Source organism: Salmo salar, chromosome ssa05, assembly GCF_905237065.1.
Source record: "Salmo salar chromosome ssa05, Ssal_v3.1, whole genome shotgun sequence".
Classification (NCBI taxonomy): domain Eukaryota; kingdom Metazoa; phylum Chordata; class Actinopteri; order Salmoniformes; family Salmonidae; genus Salmo; species Salmo salar.
Genome location: NC_059446.1, coordinates 78,679,285 through 78,692,160, shown reverse-complemented (window position 1 = coordinate 78,692,160; position 12,876 = coordinate 78,679,285).

Genomic DNA, 12,876 nt, shown 5'->3' with positions numbered 1-12,876 from the left:
CACATGATGTCACACCTGATATACACACATGATGTCACTCCTGATATACACACATGACGTCACACCTGATATACACACATGACGTCACTCCTGATATACACACATGATGTCACACCTAAAATACACACATGATGTCACACCTGATATACACACATGATGTCACACCTGATATACACACATGATGTCACACCTGATATACACACATGATGTCACTCCTGATATACACACACGATGTCACACCTGATATACACACATGATGTCACTCCTGATATACACACATGATGTCACACCTGATATACACACATGATGTCACTCCTGATATAGACACATGATGTCACACCTGATATACACACATGATGTCACACCCCTCCCAGCAGTAGTATGGTAACATGTCCCTCCCAGCAGTAGTATGGTAACATGTCCCTCCCAGCAGTAGTGTGGTAACATGTCCCTCCCAGCAGTAGTATGGTAACATGTCCCTCCCTGCAATAGTATGGTAACATGTCCCTCCCAGCAGTAGTATGGTAACATGTCCCTCCCAGCAGTAGTATGGTAACATGTCCCTCCAAGCAGAAGTATGGTAACATGTCCCTCCCAGCAGTAGTATGGTAACATGTCCCTCCCAGCAGTAGTATGGTAACATTTCCCTCCCAGCAGTAGTATGGTAACATTTCCCTCCCAGCAGTAGTATGGTAACATGTCCCTCCCAGCAGTAGTATGGTAACATGTCCCTCCCATCAGTAGTATGGTAACATGTCCCTCCCTGCAGTAGTATGGTAACATGTCCCTCCCAGCAGTAGTATGGTAACATGTCCCTCCCAGCAGTAGTATGGTAACATGTCCCTCCCAGCTGTAGTATGGTAACATGTCCCTCCCAGCAGTAGTATGGTAACATGTCCCTCCCAGCAGTAGTATGGTAACATGTCCCTCCCAGCAGTAGTATGGTAACATGTCCCTCCCAGCAGTAGTATGGTAACATGTCCCTCCCAGCAGTAGTATGGTAACATGTCCCTCCCAGCAGTAGTATGGTAACATGTCCCTCCCAGCAGTAGTATGGTAACATGTCCCTCCCAGCAGTAGTATGGTAACATGTCCCTCCCAGCAGTAGTATGGTAACATGTCCCTCCCAGCAGTAGTATGGTAACATGTCCCTCCCAGCAGTAGTATGGTAACATGTCCCTCCCAGCAGTAGTATGGTAACATGTCCCTCCCAGCAGTAGTATGGTAACATGTCCCTCCCAGCAGTAGTATGGTAACATGTCCCTCCCAGCAGTAGTATGGTAACATGTCCCTCCCAGCAGTAGTATGGTAACATGTCCCTCCCAGCAGTAGTATGGTAACATGTCCCTCCCAGCAGTAGTATGGTAACATGTCCCTCCCAGCAGTAGTATGGTAACATGTCCCTCCCAGCAGTAGTATGGTAACATGTCCCTCCCAGCAGTAGTATGGTAACATGTCCCTCCCAGCAGTAGTATGGTAACATGTCCCTCCCAGCAGTAGTATGGTAACATGTCCCTCCCAGCAGTAGTATGGTAACATGTCCCTCCCAGCAGTAGTATGGTAACATGTCCCTCCCAGCAGTAGTATGGTAACATGTCCCTCCCAGCAGTAGTATGGTAACATGTCCCTCCCAGCAGTAGTATGGTAACATGTCCCTCCCAGCAGTAGTATGGTAACATGTCCCTCCCAGCAGTAGTATGGTAACATGTCCCTCCCAGCAGTAGTATGGTAACATGTCCCTCCCAGCAGTAGTATGGTAACATGTCCCTCCCAGCAGTAGTATGGTAACATGTCCCTCCCAGCAGTAGTATGGTAACATGTCCCTCCCAGCAGTAGTATGGTAACATGTCCCTCCCAGCAGTGAGTATGGTAACATGTCCCTCCCAGCAGTAGTATGGTAACATGTCCCTCCCAGCAGTAGTATGGTAACATGTCCCTCCCAGCAGTAGTATGGTAACATGTCCCTCCCAGCAGTAGTATGGTAACATGTCCCTCCCAGCAGTAGTATGGTAACATGTCCCTCCCAGCAGTAGTATGGTAACATGTCCCTCCCAGCAGTAGTATGGTAACATGTCCCTCCCAGCAGTAGTATGGTAACATGTCCCTCCCAGCAGTAGTATGGTAACATGTCCCTCCCAGCAGTAGTATGGTAACATGTCCCTCCCAGCAGTAGTATGGTAACATGTCCCTCCCAGCAGTAGTATGGTAACATGTCCCTCCCAGCAGTAGTATGGTAACATGTCCCTCCCAGCAGTAGTATGGTAACATGTCCCTCCCAGCAGTAGTATGGTAACATGTCCCTCCCAGCAGTAGTATGGTAACATGTCCCTCCCAGCAGTAGTATGGTAACATGTCCCTCCCAGCAGTAGTATGGTAACATGTCCCTCCCAGCAGTAGTATGGTGACATGTCCCTCCCAGCAGTAGTATGGTAACATGTCCCTCCCAGCAGTAGTATGGTAACATGTCTCTCCCAGCAGTAGTATGGTAACATGTCCCTCCCAGCAGTAGTATGGCAACATGTCCCTCCCAGCAGTAGTATGGCAACATGTCCCTCCCAGCAGTAGTATGGCAACATGTCTCTCCCAGCAGTAGTGTGGTAACATGTCCCTCCCAGCAGTAGTATGGTAACATGTCCCTCCCAGCAGTAGTATGGTAACATGTCCCTCCCAGCAGTAGTATGGTAACATGTCCCTCCCAGCAGTAGTATGGTAACATGTCCCTCCCAGCAGTAGTATGGTAACATGTCCCTCCCAGCAGTAGTATGGTAACATGTCCCTCCCAGCAGTAGTATGGTAACATGTCCCTCCCAGCAGTAGTATGGTAACATGTCCCTCCCAGCAGTAGTATGGTAACATGTCCCTCCCAGCAGTAGTATGGTAACATGTCCCTCCCAGCAGTAGTATGGTAACATGTCCCTCCCAGCAGTAGTATGGTAACATGTCCCTCCCAGCAGTAGTATGGTAACATGTCCCTCCCAGCAGTAGTATGGTAACATGTCCCTCCCAGCAGTAGTATGGTAACATGTCCCTCCCAGCAGTAGTATGGTAACATGTCCCTCCCAGCAGTAGTATGGTAACATGTCCCTCCCAGCAGTAGTATGGTAACATGTCCCTCCCAGCAGTAGTATGGTAACATGTCCCTCCCAGCAGTAGTATGGTAACATGTCCCTCCCAGCAGTAGTATGGTAACATGTCCCTCCCAGCAGTAGTATGGTAACATGTCCCTCCCAGCAGTAGTATGGTAACATGTCCCTCCCAGCAGTAGTATGGTAACATGTCCCTCCCAGCAGTAGTATGGTAACATGTCCCTCCCAGCAGTAGTATGGTAACATGTCCCTCCCAGCAGTAGTATGGTAACATGTCCCTCCCAGCAGTAGTATGGTAACATGTCCCTCCCAGCAGTAGTATGGTAACATGTCCCTCCCAGCAGTAGTATGGTAACATGTCCCTCCCAGCAGTAGTATGGTAACATGTCCCTCCCAGCAGTAATCAAATTTCAATCAAATTTATTTTTATATAGCCCTTCGTACATCAGCTGATATCTCAAAGTGCTGTACAGAAACCCAGCCTAAAACCCCAAACAGCAAGCAAAGCATGTGAAAGAAGCACGGTGGCTAGGAAAAACTCCCTAGGAAAAACTCCCTAGAAAGGCCAAAAACCTAGGAAGAAACCTAGAGAGGAACCAGGCTATGAGGGGTGGCCAGTCCTCTTCTGGCTGTGCAGGGTGGATATTATAACAGAACATGGTCAAGATGTTAAAATGTTAAAATGTTCATAAATGACCAGCATGGTCAAATAATAATAATCATAGTAGTTGTCGACGGTGCAACAAGCACGTCCGGTGAACAGGTCAGGGTTCCATAGCCGCAGGCAGAACAGTTGAAACTGGAGCAGCAGCACGGCCAGGTGGACTGGGGACAGCAAGGAGTCATCATACCAGGTAGTCCTGAGGCATGGTCCTAGGGCTCAGGTCCTCCGAGAGAAAGACAGAAAGAGAGAAAGCGAGAATTAGAGAGAGCATATTTAAATTCACACAGGACACCGGATAAGACAAGAGAAATACTCCAGATGTAACAGACTGACCCTAGCCCCCTGACACATAAACTACTGCAGCATAAATACTGGAGGCTGAGACAGGAGGGATCAGAAGACACTGTGGCCCCATCCAATGATACCCCCGGACAGGGCCAAACAGGCAGGATATAACCCCACCCACTTTGCCAAAGCACAGCCCCCACACCACTAGAGGGATATCTCCAACCACCAACTTACCGTCCTAAGACAAGGCCGAGTATAGCCAACAACGATCTCCGCCATGGCACAACCCAAGGGGGGGCGCCAACCCAGACAGGAAGACCACGTCAGTGACTCAACCCACTCAAGTGACGCACCCCTCCCATGGACGGCATGGAAGAACACCAGTAAGCCAGTGACTCAGCCCCTGTAAAAGGGTTAGAGGCAGAGAATCCCAGTGGAAAGAGGGGAACCGGCAAGGCAGAGACAGCAAGGGCGGTTCGTTGCTCCAGCCTTTCCGTTCACCTTCACACTCCTGGGCCAGACTATACTTAATCATAGGACCTACTGAAGAGATAAGTCTTCAGTAAAGACTTAAAGGTTGAGACTGAGTCTGCGTCTCTCACATTGGTAGGCAGACCATTCCATAAAAATGGAGCTCTATAGGAGAAAGCCCTACCTCCAGCCGTTTGCTTAGAAATTCTAGGGACAATTAGGAGGCCTGCGTCTTGTGACCGTAGCGTACGTGTAGGTATGTACGGCAGGACCAAATCGGAAAGATAGGTAGGAGCAAGCCCATGTAATGCTTTGTAGGTTAGCAGTAAAACCTTGAAATCAGCCCTTGCCTTAACAGGAAGCCAGTGTAGGGAGGCTAGCACTGGAGTAATATGATCAAATTTTTTGGTTGTAGTCAGGATTCTAGCAGCCGTATTTAGCACTAACTGAAGTTTATTTTGTGCTTTATCCGGGTAGCCGGAAAGTAGAGCATTGCAGTAGTCCAGCCTAGATGTAACAAAAGCATGGATTAATTTTTCTGCGTCATTTTTGGACAGAAAATTTCTGATTTTTGCAATGTTACGTAGATGGAAAAAAGCTGTCCTTGAAACAGTCTTGATATGTTCTTCAAAAGAGAGATCAGGGTCCAGAGTAACGCCGAGGTCTTTCACAGTTTGATTTGAGACGACTGTACAACCATCCAGATTAATTGTCAGATTCAACAGAAGATCTCTTTGTTTTTTGGGACCTAGAACAAGCATCTCTGTTTTGTCCGAGTTTAAAAGTAGAAAGTTTGCAGCCATCCACTTCTTTATGTCTGAAACACAGGCTTCTAGCGAGGGCAATTTTGGGGCTTCACCATGTTTCATTGAAATGTACAGCTGTGTGTCGTCCGCATAGCAGTGAAATTTAACATTATGTTTTCGAATGACATCCCCAAGAGGTAAAATATATAGTGAAAACAATAGTGGTCCTAAAACGGAACCTTGAGGAACACCGACATTTACAATTGATTTGTCAGAGGACAAACCATTCACAGAGACAAACTGATATCTTTCCGACAGATAAGATCTAAACCAGGCCAGAACTTGTCCATGTAGACCAATTTGGGTTTACAATCTCTCCAAAAGAATCTGGTGATCGATGGTATCAAAAGCGGCACTAAGATCTAGGAGCACGAGTAGTATGGTTACATGTCCCTCCCAGCAGTAGTATGGTAACATGCCCCTCCCTGCAGTAGTATGGTAACATGTCCCTCCCAGCAGTAGTATGGTAACATGTCCCTCCCAGCAGTAGTATGGTAACATGTCCCTCCCAGCAGTAGTATGGTTACATGTCCCTCCCAGCAGTAGTATGGTAACATGTCCCTCCCAGCAGTAGTATGGTAACATGTCCCTCCCAGCAGTAGTATGGTAACATGTCCCTCCCAGCAGTAGTATGGTAAACATGTCCCTCCCAGCAGTAGTATGGTAACATGTCCCTCCCAGCAGTAGTATGGTAACATGTCCCTCCCAGCAGTAGTATGGTAACATGTCCCTCCCAGCAGTAGTATGGTAACATGTCCCTCCTAGCAGTAGTATGGTAACATGTCCCTCCCAGCAGTAGTATGGTAACATGTCCCTCCCAGCAGTAGTATGGTAACATGACCCTCCCAGCAGTAGTATGGTAACATGTCCCTCCCAGCAGTAGTATGGTAACATGTCCCTCCCAGCAGTAGTATGGTAACATGTCCCTCCCAGCAGTAGTATGGTAACATGTCCCTCCCAGCAGTAGTATGGTAACATGACCCTCCCAGCAGTAGTATGGTAACATGTCCCTCCCAGCAGTAGTATGGTAACATGTCCCTCCCAGCAGTAGTATGGTAACATGTCCCTCCCAGCAGTAGTATGGTAACATGACCCTCCCAGCAGTAGTATGGTAACATGACCCTCCCAGCAGTAGTATGGTAACATGTCCCTCCCAGCAGTAGTATGGTAACATGTCCCTCCCAGCAGTAGTATGGTAACATGTCCCTCCCAGCAGTAGTATGGTAACATGTCCCTCCCAGCAGTAGTATGGTAACATGTCCCTCCCAGCAGTAGTATGGTAACATGTCCCTCCCAGCAGTAGTATGGTAACATGTCCCTCCCAGCAGTAGTATGGTAACATGTCCCTCCCAGCAGTAGTATGGTAACATGTCCCTCCCAGCAGTAGTATGGTGACATGTCCCTCCCAGCAGTAGTATGGTAACATGTCCCTCCCAGCAGTAGTATGGTAACATGTGCCTCCCAGCAGTAGTATGGTAACATGTCCCTCCCAGCAGTAGTATGGTAACATGTCCCTCCCAGCAGTAGTATGGTAACATGTCCCTCCCAGCAGTAGTATGGTAACATGTCCCTCCCAGCAGTAGTATGGTAACATGTCCCTCCCAGCAGTAGTATGGTGACATGTCCCTCCCAGCAGTAGTATGGTAACATGTCCCTCCCGGTGATGCCCCGTGTGACTGCGGCTGGCATGCACACCAACTGGACTGTGATGTCACAGATGTGTGTACATATCTCTTCCTTCTTCTCCCCCCCGGCAGGCTGATCATACCGTAACCTCTGGGACACCCGGCCCGGGTCCCAAATTAGATCCCTCTGGCAGGGCAGTGGGAGGAGGGTGACATCGCTCTCTGCTGAGTGGCTCAGGTGTCAGTCTTGTGCTTTCTAATATTAAAGCAGTTGACCGGGCCTGTGTGAGTGTGTTTGTGTGTATGAGAGAGGGATATATTTAGGGACTGTATTTTCCACTCCTTGTGAGCGGAGTGACGATGAGGACAGGAGAGGGAGGAGGGGGAGGGAAGTACAGTGGATTCCCTCAGAGCGAGAGCCAACACTCGCGCTTTACACAGAGAACACAGAGGAGGGGGAGGGAAGAGGTTAAGGGTGTCCCTCTCGTGCTGCTATGATGCAGTGGGCAGGCTGAGTGGACAAAACATTAAGGACACCTGCTCTGTCCATGACATAGACTGACCAGGTGCATCCAGGTGAAGGCTTTGATCCCTTGTTGATGTCACTTGTTAAATCCACTTCAATCAGTGAAGATACAGGTTAAAGAAGGATTTTTAAGCCTTGAGAGAATTAAGACGTGGAATGTGTTTGTGTGCCATTCAGAGGTTGAATGGGCAAGACAAAGTATTTAATTGCCTTTGACCGGGGTATGGTAGTAGATGCCAGGCACAACGGTTTGTGTCAAAAACTGCAATGCTGCTGGGTTTTTCATGCTCAACAGTTTCCAGTGTGTATCAAGAATGGTCCACCACCCAAAGTGCTAGCCACTGTGCTAGCCACTGCCATCATTCAATGCCATTTTGACTATGCTAGTACTTCCTGGTTTGGGGGCTTATCTAAACTTATGAAGGGGAAGCTCTAGATTGCCCAGAATAAGCTGATCAGGGTAGTATTGAGGGTGAGTCCACGTACTCACATAGGCAGGAGCTGCTTTCAGGAACTAAACTGGCTGCCTGTTGAGGCTAGGGTGTCCCAGATTAGACTAGGTTTGGTTTACAGGAGTATTTATGGTCCTGCGCCCAGATAGTGATTACTTTCCTCGTGTTAGGGATGCACACAATCACAGCACCAGATCAGGTGTTGTTGATGTGTGCCTATACAGGTTCAGGAGTAATGCTGGGAAAGGTACTTTCTTGTATACTGGAGCCTCAGAATGGAATGATTTGCCTCTGCCTATAAAAACAACGTCCTCTCTGGACAGCTTTAAAAAGAAAGTAAAAATATGTTTGATGACTTCTGTGCCCATATGAATAACCCCTATGATGTAACTGGAATGATGAGATAGATGTTCTTCTTCTCTGTTTTTGTTTTATTATTTCACTGCCATACTGTGTTTAACTGTGTTGGATCTTGTCTAGCCATCTTTTCTAGCCATCTTGGACCACAATGGAAGTAAGTCCAAGACTTTATTGTGTGTTATCCTCCATGATTTTACTCATGTGCATGTTTGGCTTTTTCAAGTTTTATGTGTGCTTGTTTTCTAATATGGTCGAATGAATAAACTGATTTAAAGGACATCCAGCCAAATTGACACAGTTGTGGAAAGCGTTGGAGTCAACATGAGCCAGCATCCCTGTGGAACGCTTTCAACACCCAGAAGAGTCCATTTCCCAACAAATGTAGGCTGTTCTGAGGGCAAAGGGGGAGTGCAACTCAGTATTAGGAAGGTGTCCTTAATGTTTTGTACACTCAGTGTCCATACACACACAAACACACACACACATGGGAGGTGCAAACTTGACCTTAGATCAGGGACAACAACACCTGTTCTATATTCAGGTCTGTCTTACAGTTAATGTGATTCTCACACCCAGTGCTATTCCACTGCTGTTAGATTGGGTTAGACAGGGTTTATCCAGGGTTAGACTGGTTTGGACTGGGTTAGACTGGGTTAGTCTGGGTTAGACTGGGTTAGACTGGGTTAGACAGGGTTTATCCAGGGTTAGACTGGGTTAGACAGGGTTTATCCAGGGTTAGACTGGGTTAGACAGGGTTAGACTGGGTTTATCCAGGGTTAGACAGGGTTTATCCAGGGTTAGACTGGGTTAGACAGGGTTAGACTGGGTTAGACAGGGTTTATCCAGGGTTAGACATGGTTTATCCAGGGTTAGACTGGGTTACACAGGGATTATCCAGGATTTATCCAGGGTTAGACAGGTTTTATCCAAGGTTTGACGGGGTTAGACAGGGTTCATCCAGAGTTAGACATGGTTTATCCAGTGTTAGACTGGGTTAGCCAGGGATTATCCCAGATTAGACTGGGTTAGACAAGGTTTATCCAGGGTTAGACTGGGTTAGACAGGGATTGTCCAGGGTTTGATAGGGTTTATGCAGGGTTATACTGGGTTCATCCAGGGTTGGACTGGGTTAGGCAGGGTTTATCCCAGATTAGACTGGGTTAGACAAGGTTTATCCAGGGTTAGACTGGGTTAGACAGGGATTGTCCAGGGTTTGATAGGGTTTATGCAGGGTTAGACTGGGTTTATCCAGGGTTTATCCAGGGTTAGACTGGGTTTATCCAGGGTTGGACTGGGTTAGGCAGGGTTTATCCAGGCTGGTTGATTGTCATGTCCCGCAGCATATCATAACTGTCATTTTAGGAAGGTTACCAAACCATTTTCTGTCAATAAAACAGAGCTCATAACTCAATTTTCCAAAGAACGCTTGATTAAACCATATCGAATAAATATATACATTTTTTATTTTATTTAACTAGGCAAGTCAGTTAAGAACAAATTCTTATTTACAAGACAGCCTACCCCAGCCAAACCCAGACAACGCTGGGCCAATTGTGCGCCTGGATTTGAACCAGGGACTGTAGTGACGCCTCTTGCACTGAGATGCAGTGCCTTAGACCGCTGCACCACTCGGGAGCCATGTTTGAAATTTAAAGGTAATTTCTGCTTGAGCCGACATATAGTGTTTACCGTGAATGCAGTCTTATTGAACACGGGAACATTGCCTTTAAATTTCAATCCGATATAGGGCGGATCTTTCATGATACGGGTAAATTATAGGCCTCACTCTCTATTTTCTACTCCTCCTGTCTCTCATTCTCTTTCTATAACTGTATCTCTCCCTCTCTCTCTCTTTGCATTCGCACAGAACCAGTTAGATGAGTGTCTTTAATCGGGTGCCAGGATGTTGTAGGAAGGTCATGTAAGGTCTTTGTAGTTAACAATAGTTGGATGAGATCCAGCAGGTTGGTTTCTTATGAAATTATATAGACAAAGACAGGGTTGCAACTTTCACTGGGGATGGGGAGGACATATCCCCCCCACATTCTGAAATTGTATCCCCCCCAGTTTTATCATTGGAATGTGATACAAAACGAGACAACGGTGTGCTTTAGGGCCATGTGGTTACCTCCAAGCGGTCGTGTAGGCTGTTTGGAGAGTTTATCCGACTGGATAAAAAATAAATAATAATAATTATGTCCCCCCCACTTCTAAAACCAAAGTTACGCCCCTGGACAAAGAAGCATACACATACATGTATGTGCCGTGACTGAATATTACAATTTTGTCTGGCTGCCTAATAATTGCTGTCCACTGGAGGTGGGGCACTAGGGCAGGTATGATCTGTGAGTGTGTCTGTATGCATGCATGCATGTGTTAGACTTGGTGTAAAGATACTTTGAGCATACAAACCATGAGGCACGCAAAACAGATGATTCTGCGGAACCCCATTTTTTATGCCCAATGCAATTTTTTAAAATTATAATAACATTCATGAATAAGCCTTTATAAATGCTTATAAATTCTATATACATTACTATAACTGTTGTAAATGCTCCTGGACTGCTTCTAAACATTTCCAAGGTAGGAAAACAACAACAGGTAAATTTGAGTAAACTATCACTTTAAGCCCCTGTGTAAAACACGTGAGATTTGACCTATTAGAAGACTTGGGCATTAGCTATTGCAGCACTGACATGGTGCCTAGTCAAAAAGCCACTTGGCTCTAGGTCACGTGTAGGATACTTCATACACTCTTAGCACCTTTCTTTCTATCTAGAACCTAAAAGGGTTCTCCTATGGGAACAGCCAAAGAACCCTTTTGGAACCCTTTTTTCTAAGAGGGTATGGCTCCAACCAGTGTTTCAGCCTGCAGCAGCAGTGTTTAGCTGTGTGTGACCAACAGATAACAGATAACACACTGCCATACAGTACACACATCCTCCAGTGGTATTTTATAACCTCCTCTACCAGACAAACAGCTAGCAGCAGATTTGCCTATATTGGGCTGATTTGAATACTTTGAGGAAGGCCTTTGTAGTGGTAAAGATATGTTCTAAGCCGGTGTGTGTGACGAGAGGGGCCTGAATCCATGCATGTCGTCGTATAGGTGCAAATATGTGTTTTTTAAATGTGTGTGTGCGCGAGCCTGTGTATGTGAGTGCATGTCTCTGTGTGTGTGTGTGTGCACCAGACCTGGGTTCAAATACTTTTTTAAATATATCAATTCATTTGATATACATTTCAAAGTAAGTATTAGGAAATTATTTGAAAATACTAAATACAATTATAGGTAATTGATTCGAGCCACATTATTTGAAAATACTAAAATGCACAGAAAATAGTATTCAAGCATTCAAATACTCAACAACAACAAAAAGTACTCAGGTCTGGTTCGCACACGTGCAGATGTGTGCACAGGTGTGTGTGTGTGTGTGTGTGTGTGTGTGTGTGTGTGTGTGTGTGTGTGTGTGTGTGTGTGTGTGTGTGTGTGTGTGTGTGTGTGTGTGTGTGTGTGTGTGTGTGTGTGTGTGGGCGTGATGTTGTAATGACATCTTGGTTCTCCAGGAATCTTTGTCCTCTGGCCTGAAGCCTTGTGCTCTCTGCTCAAATAGCTCTTATGACATACATGTTCTCACCCATGTAAGGCATCCTGCCCTACCTCAAATACCAACACTGACAATGAACTAGCTGACAGTCAAATCTGATCATTATTTTGGGAGTGAGGTGAGGAAAGGTGAATAGGAGGAGAAGCCTGTTTTCTCTCGCTGCTCCCTACACACTCAGACATGAATAAATGAATGAATAAATAAAGGAGTAAAACAAACAAGTGAGAGAGTGACTGCAGGGGGAGAAAAGTGCTGACTTGCAGATTTCTCTCTCTGAGATTTGTCTCAGTGAATGATTGATGAATGGGGAGAGACATGAGATGTGTGAGTGAGAGAGAGACAGAGAAAGAGAGAGAGAGAGAGATGGAGAGAGAGAGACGGAGAGAGAGAGAGAGAGCGAGAGAGAGCGAGAGAGCGAGAGAGACAGAGACAGAGAGAGAGACAGAGAGAGAGACAGAGAAAGAGAGAGACACAGAGAGAGAGACAGAGAAAGAGAGAGACATAGAGAGACAGAGAGAGCGAGAGAGAGAGAGTGACCGTGATTCTGTGATTAGTGGACACACGTACAGTACACACACACACACACACACTCTTGTCTCTGTGAATGTATTATTGAGAGGCTATGAAACAGAGGGAAACAGAGGAACTCTTCTGTTTAGCAGGCAGCTCATTATAAATGAATGACCGTGTTGCATATTCATAAGTTAGTTGCTGTGCTTTTCTGTGATTTGCTGTCGAACAGAAATAACTTTGTTTTGACTAAACAGGAACACAGAGCAAAGGATCGTCTTTTAAATGCTTTGATTTTTAAACAGCGTGTTTACTTTAACGAACCAGGAAGTTTGTGTGTGTGTGTTTGTGTGTGTGTAGGTTTGAGTTAAGTTGCCTGAGGTTAGGAACACACATGCATGCACTCATGCATTTAAGTGTGTGTGTGTGTTGGGAACGGGTAGTCCGGGGTAGATGTCACTTCTCATAACATCACAACAT